This window comes from Mesoplodon mirus (genome assembly GCF_964341445.2).
Source record: "Mesoplodon mirus genome assembly, chromosome: 4".
Classification (NCBI taxonomy): Eukaryota; Metazoa; Chordata; class Mammalia; order Artiodactyla; family Ziphiidae; genus Mesoplodon; species Mesoplodon mirus.
In genome coordinates this window covers 48,126,943-48,145,416 of record NC_138979.1, presented here as the reverse complement: position 1 = coordinate 48,145,416, position 18,474 = coordinate 48,126,943, and the positions used below count along the sequence as shown (strand labels likewise).

The 18,474-nt window shown below is 47.0% G+C and overlaps 1 protein-coding gene across 3 annotated transcripts in view; it reads right to left on the bottom strand.

The window, feature by feature from the left end:
- CGNL1 (cingulin like 1) overlaps positions 1–14,176 on the bottom strand; it is a 163,755-nt gene extending 149,579 nt beyond the window's left edge. Inside the window, exons 1-2 of one of the 3 annotated variants that reach the window (XM_082617718.1) lie at positions 14,104–14,120; positions 11,551–11,671 (exon numbers count right to left, since the gene is read on the bottom strand). The gene's annotated coding sequence lies outside the window, so the exon portion shown is untranslated. Of the gene's footprint in view, positions 1–11,550; positions 11,938–14,103 lie in introns of those variants that run through there. The other 2 variants (XM_082617716.1, XM_082617717.1) reach the window with 2 other exon arrangements.
- Between the last annotated feature and the right edge of the window lie 4,298 nt (positions 14,177–18,474).

Sequence of the window (18,474 nt, the reverse complement as noted above, 5' to 3'; positions counted from 1 at the left end):
TACATGAGATCATAAAGATCCCTACTAAACTACTTTTAACTGAGTTTTATTTACTTGCTGGTGAAAGTATACCCACTGCCCAGATGTTCTCCAAAAAGAAGCCCACTGGATTTATAATCCCACCCAGGGCGCGTACCAGAGTGTCTGTCCCCTCACAGCCATGGCTTCATCGGGTTTAATCCCCATCTATTCTCAGTGTATTTTTGCTTCATGGCCAGTCTTTTCTTCCTTGGAGAGTCTAGCAGCCCCTTCCCCAAAAAGGACACACTGAAAAAAGGTGACACAAAGGCGGCCAGTATTTCATTCTGTTCCATCTGAGGCATCGCACTGGGCCACAAGTCTCAGCTGGCTCCTTCAGGAAAGAAGACACAGTCACCCTGGGCCGGAGATTCTCTAATGCCTTAGAGCCAGTCACGACTCTCTGCTGGGCTGGGACAGTCACCAGGGTGTGGAAGGACAGCCCTAGACTAGAAACTGGATGACCTAGTTCAGATCAGCTACTTAGGAGCTGGTTGGCTGAACAGAAGTCACCCAACCTCCAGAAGCCTGTTTCTTTGAATGTAAAAGGAGGGCTCCTGAAATGAGGGCCCAGGGTCCTTATAAAGATGGGGACAGGGTGAGTAAAGGCCCTGGTGATAAATTGTCACAGACACAGATGGGAGTCAGGCTGATCCCCACGGGCCTATGCTGAGAGGGGGCCAGGCCAAGGGTAAGCAGATCCCCTGGCCTCCTTGGACACTTCGGCCCTCTCTGCTCTACCTGTCACTCCTGCCACCACGGTGGGCAGCCTGTCAGGTCAGGACTGCTGACCAGAGGAAAAGCCAGCCCACCACCTCCGTTCCTCCCGCAGATAAGCTGAGCTCCCAGGAGCAGCGTCACAGTGAACAAATGTGAAGTGACATTCAGTCGAGAGTCAGTGCTAACTTACAGGTATTACCAAGGCTTAGGCTGGTACCTGGGCAAAACATATATGAATCTTCACCCAGCTGGCCTAGCTTGAGCAAGCTTCCAAAAGGCTGGTTTGGCCCCTATTTTTCTCACCTCTCTCATTCATTCGTGATCATTGTGGTGGATTCAATCACTGTTTACTGCAGTCCCTTCTTTCCCATGTGACTTTGCAGTGGACGAGAATGGCCTGACTCTACTTCCCCACTGCACTGATGTTGGGTTTGGCCATGTGATGTGTTGGCCAATGGTTATGAGCCAAGGCCTTAAGAGGCATCACGCATCCCCATCTGCCCTCTTAGGCTACCACGATCTGCTACAAGATGAGCACACCATAGGCCCCCAAATAAGCACATGTGGAAGAGCCCTAAAGCCAGATGGAAGCCTGGAATCTAGCCTGGCCCAGCCAAGGCCAGCCTAGGTCAACCAAACCGTACCCCGTAGAAAAATAAATGCTTGTAGTTGTAAGGCACTGAGATCAGGGACTGTTGTGTTATGTAGCAACACTATGTAGCAAAACCTAACACAACCACCGTAAGAGCAAATATAATGTAAGTTTGTCTGGCACAGAGTACACATGCAATAATAAAATACTTGTGCTTATTTTAAGGAGATCTGAATTCATTTGTCATTCATACACATACAGAGAACTCCTACCCATGAGGCACCACACTAGCCCCACAGTAAGGTGAACGCAATGAAAAATACAAAGGTAATAACTCCTACACGTAACTTTTTAGTCTAGCAAATCCCCAAGCTTCCTAAATTCTACTGGGGGAGAGGGGTCGGTGCTGACAAAGCTTCTATTCATTTCATTCATTCATTCATTCATTCATTTATTGCCCTGGGTCAAATCACAGAAGGGATGAAATTCAGTATCTGTGCATTTAAGGGTCTGATTCTTATATTTATAAATGGTGAAATCTACTGCCTTCTACAAATGTACTTTTTTTTAACATCTTTATTGGAGTATAATTGCTTTACAATGGTGTGTTAGTTTCTGCTTTATAACAAAGTGAATCAGCTATACATATACATATATCCCCATATCCGCTCCCTCTTGCGTCTCCCTCCCACCCTCCCTATCCCACCCCTCTAGGTGGTCACAAAGCACCGAGCTGATCTCCCTGTGCTATGTGGCTGCTTCCCACTAGCTGTCTATTTTACATTTGGCAGTGTATATATGTCCATGTCACTCTCTCACTTCGTCCCAGCTTACCCTTCCCCCGCCCCCGTGTCCTCGAGTCCATACAAATGTACTCTTAAAGACAGAAACTAGAAATTATTTTGTAAACTACTTGAATTATTTTTAATGAACCCCTTTGTTCTATTAATCTTCACTTATTCACTCAACATACATTTACTGAGCACCTATGATACTCCAGGCATATGATGGGTAGCTGTGCTAGGAAGCAGCACACACAATTCCTAGCTCCAACTTCTAGCTGCCCAGGTGCACCACTAACCACGAACAAATTATTTAAAATTATAACTGACAGCTCCATGTAGTATCCAAAATTATTTAAAAAATAAAAATAAAAAACATCCCTATAGTTTAACTCCAATGTCTTCTTCCAATTTTACTTTTAAAAGAATTCCAGGGCTTCCCTGGTGGCGCAGTGGTTGACAGTCCGCCTGCCAATGAGGGGGACACGGGTTCGTGCCCCGGTCCGGCAGGATTCCACATGCCGCAGAGCAGCTGGGCCCGTGAGCCATGGCCGCTGAGCCTGCACGTCTGGAGCCTGTGCTCCCCAACGGGAGAGGCCACAGCAGTGAGAGGCCCGCGTACCGCCAAAAAAAAAAAAAAAAAAGAAAACATGTAAAAGAATTCCACTTCACCTGCAAGTGTGGTGATTTCACCAACTCTCTTCTCCTTTTATCAAGCACAATAAAGAAGATGAGTTTCGACCACATTCCTTCTTACATTCACTGCCACACACAGAGTTGTGGGAGATTCACACATTTAATAACCTTTGGTTTGTGTTTTTTTTTTTGGCCGCACCTTGTGGCACATGAGTCTTAGATCCCCGACCAGGGATCGAACCCGCTCCCCCTGCACTGGAAGCAGGGACCGCCAGGGAAGTCTCAACACATTTAATAACCTTTGGCATAAAGTCTTTTCAAAGGTCTTTGGGAAATCTCAATAAATTAGATCCACTGGTTTGCCCTTCTTCCCACATTTATTTTCTCCCTCAGAGAACATAATGGGTTCAATCAAGCATGATTTCCCCATCTGAATGTCATGTTTTGTTTTGTTTTTTAAGGGTCCTGTGATCTCACCCTCTCCCACGGATTGCACAAGGCTGCTGGGCATGGAGGTGAATTAGCTCTGAAAATAAGGACCATTCCTCGATTTTAACTGGGGAGTCACAGAAGTGAAGTGTATAAGACCATACATGCATACACCTCCCTATGCAGACACTGTTCCAAGCACTCTATTAAGATTCACTCATATAACATATAACCCCAGAAGCAGGATTCGAACCCTGGAAGTCCAAGGCCAGAGTCCAGGCTCGTAACCACCAGGTCCTGCAGCCTCTGCAAATCCCAACCTGTGCCAGGGTCCCTGGGCTTCTCCACCCACCTGTCCTGGGCCAGCTTGATGAGGATCCCCAGGAAAGCAGCACAAATGGAAAGCCATCCTAGAGCGTCCTTTATTTCAGGACACAGCTTTTCCCTGGACACTGCTCTGGGATAAATCCTAGCATCTGCCACAAAAGAACCTCTAAGCTCCCTAAAGCTGCCAACATCCTGCTTCCTCTTGGCAGGACCTACTCACCTCTCCAGAATCAAAGCAAAAAGCAGAGCCTCCTCAGCTATAAGGGCCCATGGCCCGTAACTCAAGAAAGCTCCAAAGCCTGGCTGAAATCTCAGGCCCTGCCTAAAGGACCCAGCATCTCACAGCCCTGAGCTGCTCTCCTAAATGCTTCAGTCTCTTCTTACTGAAGCCCCTACCCTGTTACTGAGCTCAGAACTGGGAGGATGGAGGCGACACACCATCTCCTTTCAGTCTGGTCTCTCTCTCCAGGAGCTAGCTTTACATCTCTGGGGCTTCAGGCTTCTCTGAATCTTCCATCATTGGTGGCTTAAGCGGGGTGGGGAGGAGAGAGTCCAGATTGTCTGGGTCAATGACACGCTACAAATCTGGCCCAGGCCTCCACCTGGAAATCTAAAGCAAAGGATATTATTAAAGTCACAGGTTAAGGATCCCTGACTCCACAGCAGCTCATTTAGAAGCCCGCAGTGGCGTTAAATGTAAACACTTCCCAAGAAAGCTTTAAAACAGAGGGAGGTTTTTATTAAACGACTTAATTGAGGGCCACTTCTCATGTGGAAAGCTTTTTACCCGGAGGAATAAAATGGCCTGGTGGGTGTTTTCCAGACACTTGTTTTTAAACCTGCTGTGCTGTCCTGGGGAAATGAAGCACAACTCTGGGCTGGTGTGTGTCCCCCTGCTGCTAATTCTTCAGCAGAAATAAAATACCTAATAAGACCTACTCCCCGGCGGCACAGAGAACCCGGCGTGACAATGTCACTCCAATATTCATTTCAAGGGTCATTAGAATCACCGACAGGAAAAGTGGAAAAACTAAGGCTGGCCAAAAAGAACCCAAATGAATGAAGAAAGACATTCTAAAGCTTGAAAACAGGACACGATGTGGGAGAATAGGCCTGATGAAACTGAGGCTTGGGTTACTCTACAAAGACACCAGGTAAAAGGAACGAAGTGCTGATACTCACTACAGAGCATGGATGGACCTGGAAAACATGATGCTTACTGAAAGAAGCCAGACCAAAAGGCCACATGTTGTATGATCCCATTTATATAAGATACCCAGATAGGCAATTCCACGGAGACAGAAAGTAGACTGGTGGTGCCAGGGCCTGGGGGGGAGGGAGGAAAGTGAAATGACTGCTTACTGGCTACAGGGTTTCCCTCTCGGGTGATGAAAAAGCTCTGGAATTAGATAGTGGTGATGGTTGCATAATGCTGGGAATGTACTTAATGCCACTGACCTGTACACTTTAAACTGGCTAAAATGGGCAATTTTACACAGTATGTATTTTACCATAAAATAGAAAATGATAACAGAACTCTGGAAAAATCTTTTCAGCTCCTAACCCAGGAGCAATCCCTTCCTCACATGAATATAAATATACATGCTATAGGCCAAAATAATAAATAGTATTATTTTACTAATAACTCATTTATTGAGTTAAGCTTCCCATGTGCACTACGCACTTAAGGCCAAGTCACTCCCCCCACCCACCGCACCTGTCCTCAGGTGGGTGGTGTTGTTATCATTAGCCCCACTTTACAGGTGAGGAAACCAAAGCACAGGGAGGTCCAGGAGTTTGCCCAGGGTCACCCAGCAAATAGGGGAAAAGCCAAAGGATGAAGCCAGAGGGAGGAGAGCAGGTAGCTTACACCCAAACTCAGAGCACGGCCACTCTGCCACCGAATCGTAGGCTCTGCTGAAGGAATGTTTTCTGGGCCTAGTTTCCCACTTCGCCCGCAACACGGATATTCCTTGGCTGTTGAGCCCTAATCCTTTTTCAGTGGCATTTCTTGAGTGACCACAGAGTTCTCTGAAAAACACGTTCAAAATCACACCTTAGGAATCAAACTACACCTTCACATGTGTAGAACTACTTCATGTGGACAGAGCGATTTTCATGTGTCCGGATTTACTGTATTTAGTCCCGGGAACAATGTGGTAAGATAGGAGGGTGATGTGATTACCCGTCCTTTCCTGGGGAGGAAAGCCAGCCTCCCAAGGTCAGGCCACACGGTGGGTGCAGGCACCTGGCTTCTACTCCAGGGCCCCACTCTGCTGTCTTCCTGAAGAGCCAGGTTTAACTACTCTGAGATGTTAGGGGACGTTTCTTAGCATGTAAGTTATTTATATGTAAATCTATATGTATTATTTATATGTAAATAGGCGCATGCAATTACAAATGAAGTTAAGGAGCACGCTAGTGGAGAGGAAAACAGCTCTTGCCACATTTCAGGGGCACCTGTGGGGTAACCCAGAAGCACCAATAAAAGGTTAAATTCCATTCCCTCCACCCCACTTAAGAAAGCAGGGCTCTTTGCCACCCACTGGCCAACAGCTCCCTTTGATAAGAGATGTTAAAAACCACCACCGCTGTTAGAGGTGCCACCTTGCCAGGGCTCTCAGCCTCCCAGTACTGACTTTTGGGCTGGATAATTCTTTGTTATGGGGGCCATCCTGTGCATTGTGGGGTATTTAGCGGCATCCCTGGCCTCTATCCACTAGATGCTAGTAGTCGCCACCACCCCTGGTCGTGACAACCAAGATGTCTCCAGATACTGCCAAATGTCCCCCAGCCGGGCCCCATTTTTGAGAGCCACTATACTATGTCAAAGAGATGTGGTCCTAACAGCTCTAGGCGGTAAGAGCTACATACCCCTTTTACAGATGAGGAAACCTGCCCAGAATGCCACACTCCTTGTGATGGGCAAATGTGGTTTCCAATTCAAGCAGGTGAGACCCCAGTGCTCTCACCCCACAGTGGGAAGATGGAACAAGAAGACCAGAGGCGGATCTACCTTCTACCAGCTCACGTACTGAAATGTTAAATGGAGCCTTGCCCCGAGAAGATGGAGGTGGGCTTGAACCCTCCAGGGGTTTGATCCTCAAGTCCAAAGACAATGCGTTCTGCTGTCAAAAAACAGTCCCAGGGCCTCCCTGGTGGCGCAGTGGTTGAGAGTCCGCCTGCCGATGCAGGGGATACGGGTTCGTGCCCCGGTCTGGGAGGATCCCATATGCCGCGGAGCGGCTGGGCCCGTGAGCCATGGCCGCTAAGCCTGTGCGTCCGGAGCCTGTGCTCCGCAACGGGAGAGGCCACAACAGTGAGAGGCCCGCGTACTGCAAAAAAAAAAAAAAAAAAAAAAACAGTCCCAGCCATGCCCGGAAGGCTGAAGGGCCTCCTTGACTCACAAAATAATCTGCAAGCTGGGAGTAGGCATGCCCTTTGAATAATAGTGCTTTAAGCACAAATACAAACAGCAATCACTGACCATGAGAGCCCGAAATACATTTTTTAAAACATGCCTTTATCAAGAATTCCCCTTTATTATTTTGGTGAAACATTCCCCCCCAGTCTCACCCTTCTTAGCGCTCATCTGTCTTTCTGTTTAGAAATCACTGTGGCTGCTAGAGAGACACAGATGAAATACAAGACGTCACGTTTCAAAAAGCTGAATGACTTCTGTCCTTCCTCCTACAAAACTTTATGGAGCATCTATTTTCTGCTACACACGGGGGTGCGAGGTCAGTTGAGAGAGACTTCCGCTTTACAGGTTTGTTTACAGGTTTTGGGGGGAGGGGGTTCCTCCGACCTGTTAGCAAAGGGCACTGATGGTGTTCTAATTGTTGAGATAAAGGCACATGCAAGCAGTCAACAATTTGTGAAGAAATGAATGAGTGGGTGAATTGAGGGGACAAATGCAGAGCCCATGCACTAACCAGGGCTCTGGGTCCAGAGGAGCACGGCTCAAGGCCGGACAAGTTTGAACCCTGGATCCAACCACTTGGTAGCTGCACAACTTCGACAAGTGACCCAATTTCTCATGGCCTTCTTTCCCTCACCAGGAAAATGGGTTTATGATAGTCCCCATCCCACAGAGCTGCCATGTTGGACACTCTCAGACAGGGCTGGAGGTAAATGCTCCAGAAACATGTGCTATTATTATGAGAATCACTGATTTGGGCAGGCCTCCTGGGAAGTCTGGTGACTCTTTTGCACCCCACCCAGCTGCCTCACGCCCAGGAAGTTGGACTCAAGGCAGGTATCCAGGCCCTTAGCAAGAGGTGGTCATGCCCTGAGCAGACCAGACCTGAAGAACCAGGTAACTATTGGCTCTAATCCTCCCCCCACCACCCTGCTTCCCTACTTCCCCTCTCCCTCTAACCTTACACCCATTTCCACCCCACCCCACCCCAAAAAACAGCTTTCGGGTGGCTCAGGGCAGCACAGATAGTTAGGGCTGAGCGGCCTGACTACATATGAAACAAAGGTACTCAAGCCTCAAGCCTGAAACTCACAAGTAGGAAAAATCTTAAATTTGGTAAACTCCAGCCAGCAGTCCCTTTCCAAACTACTCTCTCTTATCTCTCCCTCCATTCTTTCTCTATCAGTTCCTCTCCAACTCTTAAAGCTTTCACTGTAATCACCACTCTCAGTAAACTTTCCAGGTTTTTGATATTTGATTAGGGCAAGGAGAGAGACTAATCCACTTTTCAGCTGCTGCTGTGCAATTCTAAGTCACTGTTTTTAATAAGGAGGATAAAAATCTTATAGGCAAAAATAGTGGAGAAGCAAATTCTTTTTTTTTTTTTTTTTTTTTTTTTTACAAAAAGCTATCTGTAATACAGCTACAACAAAGCTCAAGGATATGGATTAGTTCATAGGATATATTAGAACCTCTTTACGATTTTGGAAACTGGGCCCCCTCTTTTTCCCCTGAAATAAAATCAAAAGAGGGCAGCTGTTAACAGCGTCTCCAACACTGAACTGGAATCACAAAACTCCAGACCTCACCAGGTTCCTCACCTGGAAAATGGGATCAACAACACTGACGTCTCAGGATCCCTGGGAGGAGTCTTAGCCGCAGGGGCTCCTCTTCCCTGAATGGACTCCAATTTGCAAGGGAAAACAGAGTGCCAGTTTCAAATGCAATAAAATACGGGCTAGAAAGCCAGGGGGAGTCAGAAGTAAAACTCAGGAGAATTACTGAAGCCAAAACTAGAAAATCTTGATCATCTTGCCTCAATCCTCTAGCAAAGAGATAAGCAAGGGTGAAAGATTATTAATAATTATTATTATAAATAATTAGTGTGATTATTAATAATAAAGATAATTAATGAATAATAATTATTATTATTCATAATTCAGGAGAATTATTGAAGCCAAAACTAGAAAATCTTGATCATCTTGCCTCAATCCTCTAGCAAAGAGATAAGCAAGGGTGAAAGATTATTAATAAAGGGGCTTTATAGACTTAAGAAAACTACAAAGTATATAACAGCCTGAGCCATTATGTACTCTACCAAAGGCAAGCAGAAAGCCCTGTGATTGGACAGCAGGGGATAAACCCGCCCTATAAAACAAGAGGCTGAAATATTCCATGTTCATGACAAATGCCCTGTGCTCTAATCCCAAACACTAACTCCATGATGACCCTCCATCGAGCTGATCCTTCTTAGGGTAAAATACAGAGCTACAGCCCATTGTAGTAATGGACACACACGCGGTAACCCTGTTTTCAACTTAACCTTTCCTAATTATAGCTCTGCACGCCTCTGAACCCTTCTGACCTGTAATTTTAAGAGCTTGAGGTACTTAACAATGCAGGAAAGTTTTGTTTTTGTTGCTAGTACCACATAAATAGGAACTGAACGTGCACGGCTTAGTTTTGCTCCAGAATATTCGACACTGAACTTTTTTAATCTCTTACCCAAGGACCAATTATCTCCAGAACTTCAGAGGTTTGCAGAACTTGAAGAAATGTGGAGACAATGTCTCTCTAACCTAGGATTTGGGATCCATTCAGAGCCTTTCTAAACAGCCTAATCTATCCTCTCCGTTTAAAAAAACAGAAAAATAGGATTTCATAAAATTTCCCTTGGGATGATAAGCCCGCAGTGATCTTCAGTCTAACATTACGCATCGTCCCGTAGAGGTAAACAGTAAATCAATCCAGATCTAAGGGGACTGTGGTGTTAGAAAAACAAGGCACAGAAAACACAATTTCCCAATCAGTTCTGCTTTAGAGGCGCAAGGAGCAGTGGAAAGGCCTCAGCTTTGAATTCAGCTCTGGAACCTCAGCTCTGCCACTTATCTGGAGTGCCTGAGCTGCCCAGGATCTCTTTGGGCCTCAGTTTCCTCATCTGTAAAATGAGGCCGCTTCCACCTGCCCCTCAGGAATGTACAGGTTTTAAAGCAACAGAGGGCAAGTGCCCCGCTCGCTACCTGACACGTGAAAGGTGGACAGTCAACAAATGTAACTACACTTACAACCCTGGGGTTATTAGTCCTGTGAGTCAGTTGTTTGGAAACCACCTTCCCAAGGAAAAGCAGTGTGAAGTCCAGCTTCCTGTCTGTCCAAGGAAACCTGAGCTAAAGGGACAACAGTATGATAAAGAACGAACATCCACACACTGGCTGGAGCCACAGACAAGAACCGACCCACCTGCTCTCAAAGTACAACGGCTGCTGTTACCCTCCTTCCAGCTCAGTTGCACAGGAGGGGTAGCCTCTACTCACTAAGCTGAGGTTGCCAGTTACCATCATGGCAAAAAGGGATCCAGCCACATTCTCCGCCAGCTTCCCATCCCCGGTCGTATCCCTGCACTGCTTGCCTAAGTACTCCTCAAGCAAATCGCATCTGCCAGAATCCTAACTCCTCCTTCCTCACTCCTCACTTTCCCTTGGCAGGATCGGCCGTACAAACCCCTCTCGTCCATCAGAAAAGTATCTGAAGTCAATTATTTAAAACTTGACGTAGGGACTTAATAAAATAATTTAAACCCAAGAAGAGCTTTTCTTGTGTCTGCTTTGCCAGTGAATTGACAAGGTATCTATACACCCAGGTGCGGCGAGCCAGGTGGTACCCGACTCCCCACACAGTTCTTCATGCTCACTGTGTGTCTAAGAGTTCCCAACTTACCGTAACCCCCAGTTTACATCTCCACCAGATTTCAAGCTCTATACCGTTTACCACGAAATCGGTGAACGATAACAGAGCTTTGCCAGGAGTGGGGGCTTCATAAGAACTGAATTTGTTATATGACTGAATAAAGAAACAACAAAAACAAAAATTTGGTATGAACTTAAGATGAAGCACTCTCTCTCCCAGGGATATTGGTCTGGGGGATGGAGGACAGTGCCTGAAGAAGGAAGGACAGTGGGGTCGGACTGGGGCATTTGACTGAAAACTCCAATAAGCTTCCCCTACATGAAAGCTGGTCAACCCTGGTGTTCTTTCCATCAAATCCCCCTTTCTTCTCTTCTACTTTCAGGGTTTTCATGGTATAACTTGTTTCTTGATAACAGCAATGTCATGTAACAGAATAAAGTAAGCACTTGGTCATTCATGGAAAATTACCCAATTTTCAATTCCCCTTGAACTTTGTTTTTCTCCTCTGATGCCAACCTTTCAGCCATTTCACTGCCCTTTAGTGCCAGGATCAGAGGAGGAAAAGAAAGGAAAAGCACAAAATCAGTCGTGTTTTTTAAAAGGGTCAATGGCACCTCTTAGATAAATGGGTTGCAGGCAGGGGTGGGGACAGAGGGAGTTAAGGAAGCCATTGAATTCTTTAAACCATCCCCAACCCCATCAATACAAGCAAATTAACTGTTCCTACGTGAAGGGGGAAAAAAAAAAGCCAATAGGGCAGTCTATTCTTAACACAAATCAAAGATCACTCTTCTGAATGCTGCAAACCCTTTCTCTAAATAAAGAAGCCCCTCACTAACTCTTTCTTCACTTACGTTCTTCTAATTACTTTAGAATATTAGAGTTACTACTAAAAAGGGAGAAATGCTTAAATAAATGTGTTAGGTCCATATTTACACATACTTTTTCTTGCTTTTTTTCCAGAATGTACCATTATATTCACAGTTTAACCATTGCTGTTCAGGTGCAACTTTTCAGGCACTAGGAGTTCGACAGCATTCTCAAGTCAACATTTTCCCCCTAAATGGAGATAAGATTAGCAAGTTAACGAACCAGTCAATAACATGGCTTCATTTTGTTGGCCTGGTCCAAAAAACCAAAAAAACTCAACAGTAGGAAAACACTTTCCATATGGTCTTTTTCCTCCAAAGGTTGAGGATTCCGGCCAGGGGCCACCCTGTGAGACCATGCCCTCCACATAACCTCCATCCTCAAGCCAAGACAGTTAAGCCCACTGCCACCGTGGCCCCACTTTCAGCAACTGAGCACAGGGATAGGAGCAGCACATGGTAATGGAAGATGGGAAAGAGAGAGAAACCAACTTGGACCAAACTCTACAATTTTGCATTTTTTTCAAAATGAATGTTCTTTTGACTCACGTTAGGAGCTAGAAATGAACACAAACTTTCCTCCAACTCTGGAGGGCATTCTCTTAAAAGAATGTCACACCACTAGTAACAAAAATGTCATACAGGGCTTCCCTGGTGGCGCAGTGGTTGACAGTCCACCTGCTGATGCAGGGGACGCAGGTTCGTGCCCAGGTCTGGGAAGATCCCACATGCTGCGGAGCGGCTGGGCCCCTGAGCCATGGCCGCTGAGCCTGCATGTCCGGAGCCTGTGCTCCGCAACGGGAGAGGCCACAACAGTGAGAAGCCCGTGTACCGAAAAAAAAAAAAAAAAAAAAAAAGTCATACAGAGGGCCAGCACCTAAGAAAAAAACGAAATCCACTGGTTTGTGGCCAAGTAGCATACAGGTGGGAATCTAATACAAACATCATACTTAGGTACCACAGTATATTAACCAAGATCCCAGGAGACTGTCACAATAACACACTATAAGAAAACATATGCTCAAATTCAGTCAGTGTATACATATATTCGATTTTTCCTTATGCCTATTTCCCTATCATTTTTAAGATTAGACAAGTGGCAAAGGTCTCACCTCAGATGTGTCATGCTACTGTAGGCACCAATTCCCTAACTCAGATATTATGCTATCAACAAGAAATACACACTGTGTTAATTACATCTGCTGGGCTTAATCACACAGTGGGAATAAGCCCGATCTACACAATGAAGCTTAACACACATATTAACACCATATCAACTACAAAATAATGACCTTGTCAGCTTGCATGCTTAAAAAATTTCCCCACACGTTTATGCAGAACCATAATCTGTGCCAGAGGATCTCCAAAAGCTGATGGATTCCTAAATTATTTTTCCTCCTTTTAATCTGAAATCCTTTCCAAATAGGACAAGTCAAACTATCAGTTTCCCTGAATAAGAACCCTGTAGCATAACCTTGACCCCTGCAAGGACTTCATGACTTTAATCCCTCCACTGTCACCTCCTTGGCAGAAAGTGCACTAGCAATATTTTCTGTGAACAGAGAGGTAGAAGCAGAGGGAACTCCAGAAAAAAGGCACTATCTGCAGTTTAAAGTTGGAAAGCACCAGCCCACAGGTTTTTCAGGTGCAAAGGTGGATTACACAAGGCAGAATCGAGAGCAGCTGAGATGATCTCCTCTAGTAGTTCAGAAAGTGGGTGTGGAAAGCGAAAAGCACAACCCAAAGCACATTAGAATCACCTGGCTTTTTAAATTCCATTGATCAGGCTGCGCCCCAGACCAGCTAAATCAGGATCTCTAGAGGTGGGACCTAGGCATCAGAATTTTTTAAAACTCTCTAGATGTGCAGCCAAGTTTGAGAACCAATACCCAAAAGAAATCCCGAACGTGTTTTGAACAGCGCGTTGTGAGCAGCGCTGGAAAGGCACCGCAGCCTTGGGGTGAAGGGGTATACGCAGAGTAAACATACAAAGTTTTTTAAAAAAAATCCTCTGTAACTAACTCCAACATGACAGCCAAGCACCTGTGTAGAGGCCAAACAGTGATGCAACTTGGAAAAGTCCCTTGGAAAGCTAGGATGTGTGCCGTACGTGAGCCGGGGTCTTTCAGGACGACCTGCCAGGACCGGGAAAGCCAGGGAGAGAGGGACGCCCACCCGCCCTTTCTTTTCAAGGGATGGTCGAGACCAGCACGCCCAGAAATAAAGTAAAAGAGGGTCGGCAGGGACCGAGGTGCTCGCTTGGGTCCGGGAGGAACCCGGGCTCACTCGCAACTGTCACTCGAGCCCGAGGGTCGAGGCAGGGGTGCTAAGGCTGCCAGCCCCTCTTCACTACACGGCGGTCCCGGAGCCCCTCCCTCGCCCCGGCCCCGACGCGGGCCCCCGGGAACCCGACCATCTGTCCTGCACGTCTACCCGCCAGGGCGCGCGAGCGGGAGCCAGGAGCGCACTTTCCAGCCCCGGGACCCGCGCGCCTGGGGGCGGGCGCGGCGCGGCGCGGCGCAGGGCTCGGACGGCGGGCCCGAGCCCCTCCGGATCCCGCCGCCCACGACGATACCTCGGCCTCCCAGTCCTAGTCCCCGCGCCCGCTCCCGGCTCACTTACCGCCGCCGCCGCCTCCCGGGTCCCGCTCCAGCCGCAGCCAGCAGAGCCCGGCCCGAGTGCAGGGACCGCGGCGCCGCCAAGAGGCCGGGCGAGCCCGGGCCCCGCCCCGCCCCGCCCGCCCTCGGGGAGGAGGGGCCGGGGCTGGGGCCGGAGCCGCCCGGGTTGGGAAGCCTGGCGTACGCCCCCCACCCCGCCCGAGCTGGCTAGTCCCGCCCGCTCCAGCAGCTCGGCGGGCCCTCCCTGCACTCCCGCGTGCCCTCGCGCCGCCCCGGCCCTCGGGACAAGTCTCCCCGCACCCCGACACCGCGCCTACTCGGCTCGCCGGGACGCGCCCGCCCCTCCGCCAGCACCTCTTCCCCATCCCACCCCATCAGGCCTCACACTCCTCTCCAGCTACGCTTTGTCCTCACCCTTCCCCAGATCGGAATGTCCTCCCACCTCCCCTCCGCCGTCCCCAGTACTCTTCACCTCCGAGTCCCGGCAGTTCCAAATTCTCCGTCTCCTGGGAGCCTTGCCTGTTTCGCAACCCCGACTTCCCTTCTGTCTCTTCTCCACGGCCCCTTGGCCCAGTTTTCTCCCTACCCTTACAGGCAGACTTTTTCTCCCTACCTGGTCAGAAACTTTAAGGTATAACTTTTCTCCTACCACAATCAAATCTGCAAGTGTTTATTGAGCACCTACGAAGTCTAGAAATACTGGTGGAGGGGTCGCCAATAATAAATGTCCGTCCCTGTTAGGGGGGCAGGGAAGTGAGATGCCTAAGGTCACACAGCTGATGGTAGTAGGACTGGGATTAGAAGTCAGATTTCTGCTATCTAGTTGAGGCCCGTTCCAGGGGAAACTGCAGAATGCCGCTGACCAGCTGCGGGAGTTTGAGCAAAAAACGTTTTCTTACCTGTGAAATGGGAGGATACCCACCCCACCAGGTTGTGAAGATTACCTAAGAAAACAGACATGGAATATCACACAACCTGTGCTAATAAGTAAATGTTTGTTGACGTATGGAATGAAATACACTTGAAAATTCAATAATTTAAAATTACAATATACAAAGACTTAAAAAGTAATAGTGAATGCAAGAAAACATTGGCAAATTATATCTGATAAGGGATTAATACCCAAAATATATAAAGAACTCATACAACTTAATAGCAAAAATACAATCTAATTTTAAAGGGGGCAGAGGATCTTAATAGACATTTTTCCAAAGGAAACATACAGATGGTCAACAGGTACAAGACAAGGTGCTCAGCAATCATCAGGGAAATGCAAAGCAAAACCACAATGAGCTATCACCTCACACCTGTTCAGAATGGCTATTATCAAAAGGACAAGAGATAACAAGTGTTGGTGAGGATGTGGGAATGTAAATTGGTTTCAGCCACTATGGAAAACAGTGTGGAGGTTCCCCCTAAATTAAAAATAGAACTACCATATGATCCAGCAATTCCACTTCTGGGTATTTATCCAAAGAAAATGAAAACTCTAACTTGAAAAGATCTATGCACCCCCAATGTCATTGCAGCACTATTTACAATAGCCAAACTATGGAAGCAACCTAAGTGTCCCTTGATGGATGAATGGCTAAAGAAGATATAGTATAAACATGCAATGGAATATTATTCAGCCATAAAAAAAGAAGGAAATCCTGACATTTGCGAAAACATGGATGGACTTTGAGGGTATTGTGCTAGGTGAAACAAGTCAGAGAAAGACAAATACCATATGATCTCTCTTATATGTGGAATCTACAAAAAAAAAAAAAAAAAGAACAAGCTCATAGATACAGAGAACAGATTGGTAGTTACCAGGTGGGAGGAACTGAGGGGGTTGAAACGGGTGAAGGGGGTGAAGGGAGTAAAAAGTAAAAACTTTCAGTCATAAAGTAAGTCATGTGGCTGTAATGTACAGCATGGTAACTATAGTTGACAATACTGAATTACATATTTGAAAGCTGCTAAGAGATTAGATCCTAAAAGTTTTCAGCACAAGGAAAAAAATCTTTGTAAACTGGATGCTAACTAGACTTATTGTGATCATTTTGCAGTATATACAAATATCGAATTATGTTGTACACCAGAAACTAATATAATGCCAAATGTCACTTATACCTAAATAAACAAACAAACAAACATTTAAAATAATAGTGATGGGAGTGGTGGGAAGATTTGGATTCTACTTATCCAAAGGAGGCAGCAATGGTCAAAGGAGACTTTTTGGAGGAAGTGGAGTTGAGCGATCCTAGAAATAATGGATCCAGGTGCAGGTGAGTCCAGGAAGACACCCCAGGTGGACAGGGTGTGTGAACAGTATTCAGAGTGTGGTCTGGCTTTTCCTGAATGGAGGCTGCCTGTAGGGGATCATACTAGAATGGGGGATGGGGCCAGATGGTGGAAAAGGCATCCAATATCAAAGTGAGGGGCTCAAGTTAACCAAACAGCACTTGGATACCTCAAAATGGTTGGAATGGAACTTGCATCCTACAGAGGGCACTTGACCCTGGAAACCTGGGATGGCAGAAACCGGCAGCCCAGGAACCAGCAAAGTGATGAGAGGGGATTGCAGCAGGGAGGGAGAGGGAAGAAAAAATTTCCAAAGAAGACCCCTAGGAGTTGGGGAGCAAATGTGTGCAGTGTGGGAATGGAAAAAGCAAAAACAAAACTGAGGTTTCAAGGCTGGTGGCTTGGAGCACCTTAAATAGGCAGGATTTTTTTTTTATGAGGGATGATGAAGTTTCCATGGACTGTGAGGTAATGATGGCACTTTTCAGTGGAAATGCCCCCCACGCAGCAGGAGGTGGGGTTGGGAAGTAGAGGGTAAAGGAGAGTAAGGACTGGACCAGGCGCCAGGAGAAGAGAGTGAAGTTCCCTCACTAAGGGCTGAGGAAGCAGCAGGTACCAGCCAAGGGAGAAGGAGAAGGGTCCCGGAGACTGTCAGGAAGAACCAGGGAAGTCTTTGATAGAAGCCAAAGGATGAGCAGTTCCTGAAGTTCAGGAAGGAGAGGGTGGTGCCGAACGCCCCAAATCTACTTCTAGACCCTCACACAAGGAGCCGCAGACCCTCACACAAGGAGCCGTACAAAGTATGAACTCGGTACATATTTGTTAACTGTCTAAAAAGCATTTAATCAGCAACTGACCCCCACTTCCAGGCAGATATTTTCCTGATAACAAAAATAAGGAGAGCCACTGGGGGCAAGGAAAGAAGCAGAGTGGAGGTCAGTTTATTAGAGAAATGGCTTTGGAGGCTGCTACTGTCAAGATGCAGCTCAAGCCCCTTCAACCGCAACGGAAAACAAACCTTCCCCCTGCCAAGGCTAAGCATTTTTGTTCATTTCTGATGGCCAACACCTTCTAACAAGGAATTTCTCCTTCCAGAACACATTTTTCTTGGATAAGTCTAAAGCAAAGATAGCCAGCTGTGACTATTTAGTGGCTCGGCCTTGAACTAATGAAAACTAGAATTTAGTTTATCTTGCAGAAGTAGATGTGATTTTTTTCCCTAGAACTTAAGTGTAAGGACTTACCTGAGGGCTATGAGCCGGTTAACTCAAGAGCAGGTTGAGGGCCACAGACTGGTGATTCCCTTTGCCTACAGTCCTGTGATCAAGGTGACTGTGATTACAGCAGGAACTTGGATTTCTTGAGCAACTTGAGGAATTTCACATTTAATATTTAAATGTCAGAACAACCTGGTAGATGTTCTCATCCCCATTTTAAAGATGAGGGAGTTGAGGCTCAGAAAAGCCACACAACTTGCCCAAGATGGAATTCTTAATTACCAAGTGGAGGAGCAGCCTCCACTGCTCCTGAGGTCTGTCAGGACTGGAGCTTTGCTGGAGAGTCACAGACTTCAGACTGGAAGGCCTCTAGGGGATGATTCATCCCAAGCCATCTTCCTCTCGTTTCAGACCAGGGTTTCTGAAACGAGTTCCCTGCTGGAAGCCAGGTCTCTCTTTCTCTCTCTCTCTCTCTCCTTCAGTTTCACACGCAGCTCTTATAGGTATTGGCCTCCTCTGAGCCCTGCCCTGTGCCACCTGAGCCCAGCACTGATCTGTCCCCTCTGTGCCCCAATCCCTTCCATGAAATTCAAGGACACAGAGATTGATATCCATAGGCCTGTCCCTCGCCATGAGAATTCCAGAGTTTGTGCCAACATGAGGAAGATGACTTTTAAAATATGGATATGGGTTTAGAAAGAGGGCAAGGGGGCAGCAAGGTATGTGTCACTCAGCCTTAGGAAGCTGCCCACAGGAGGGGCCAGGCAGCAGCTGAGCTGGGGCATGAGAGGCCAACATAGCCCAGGCAGAGAGCCCCACGTTGGTGGGGACCAGAGTCTCCCTGGGCCTCTGGCTCAAGGCCAACGTTTCTT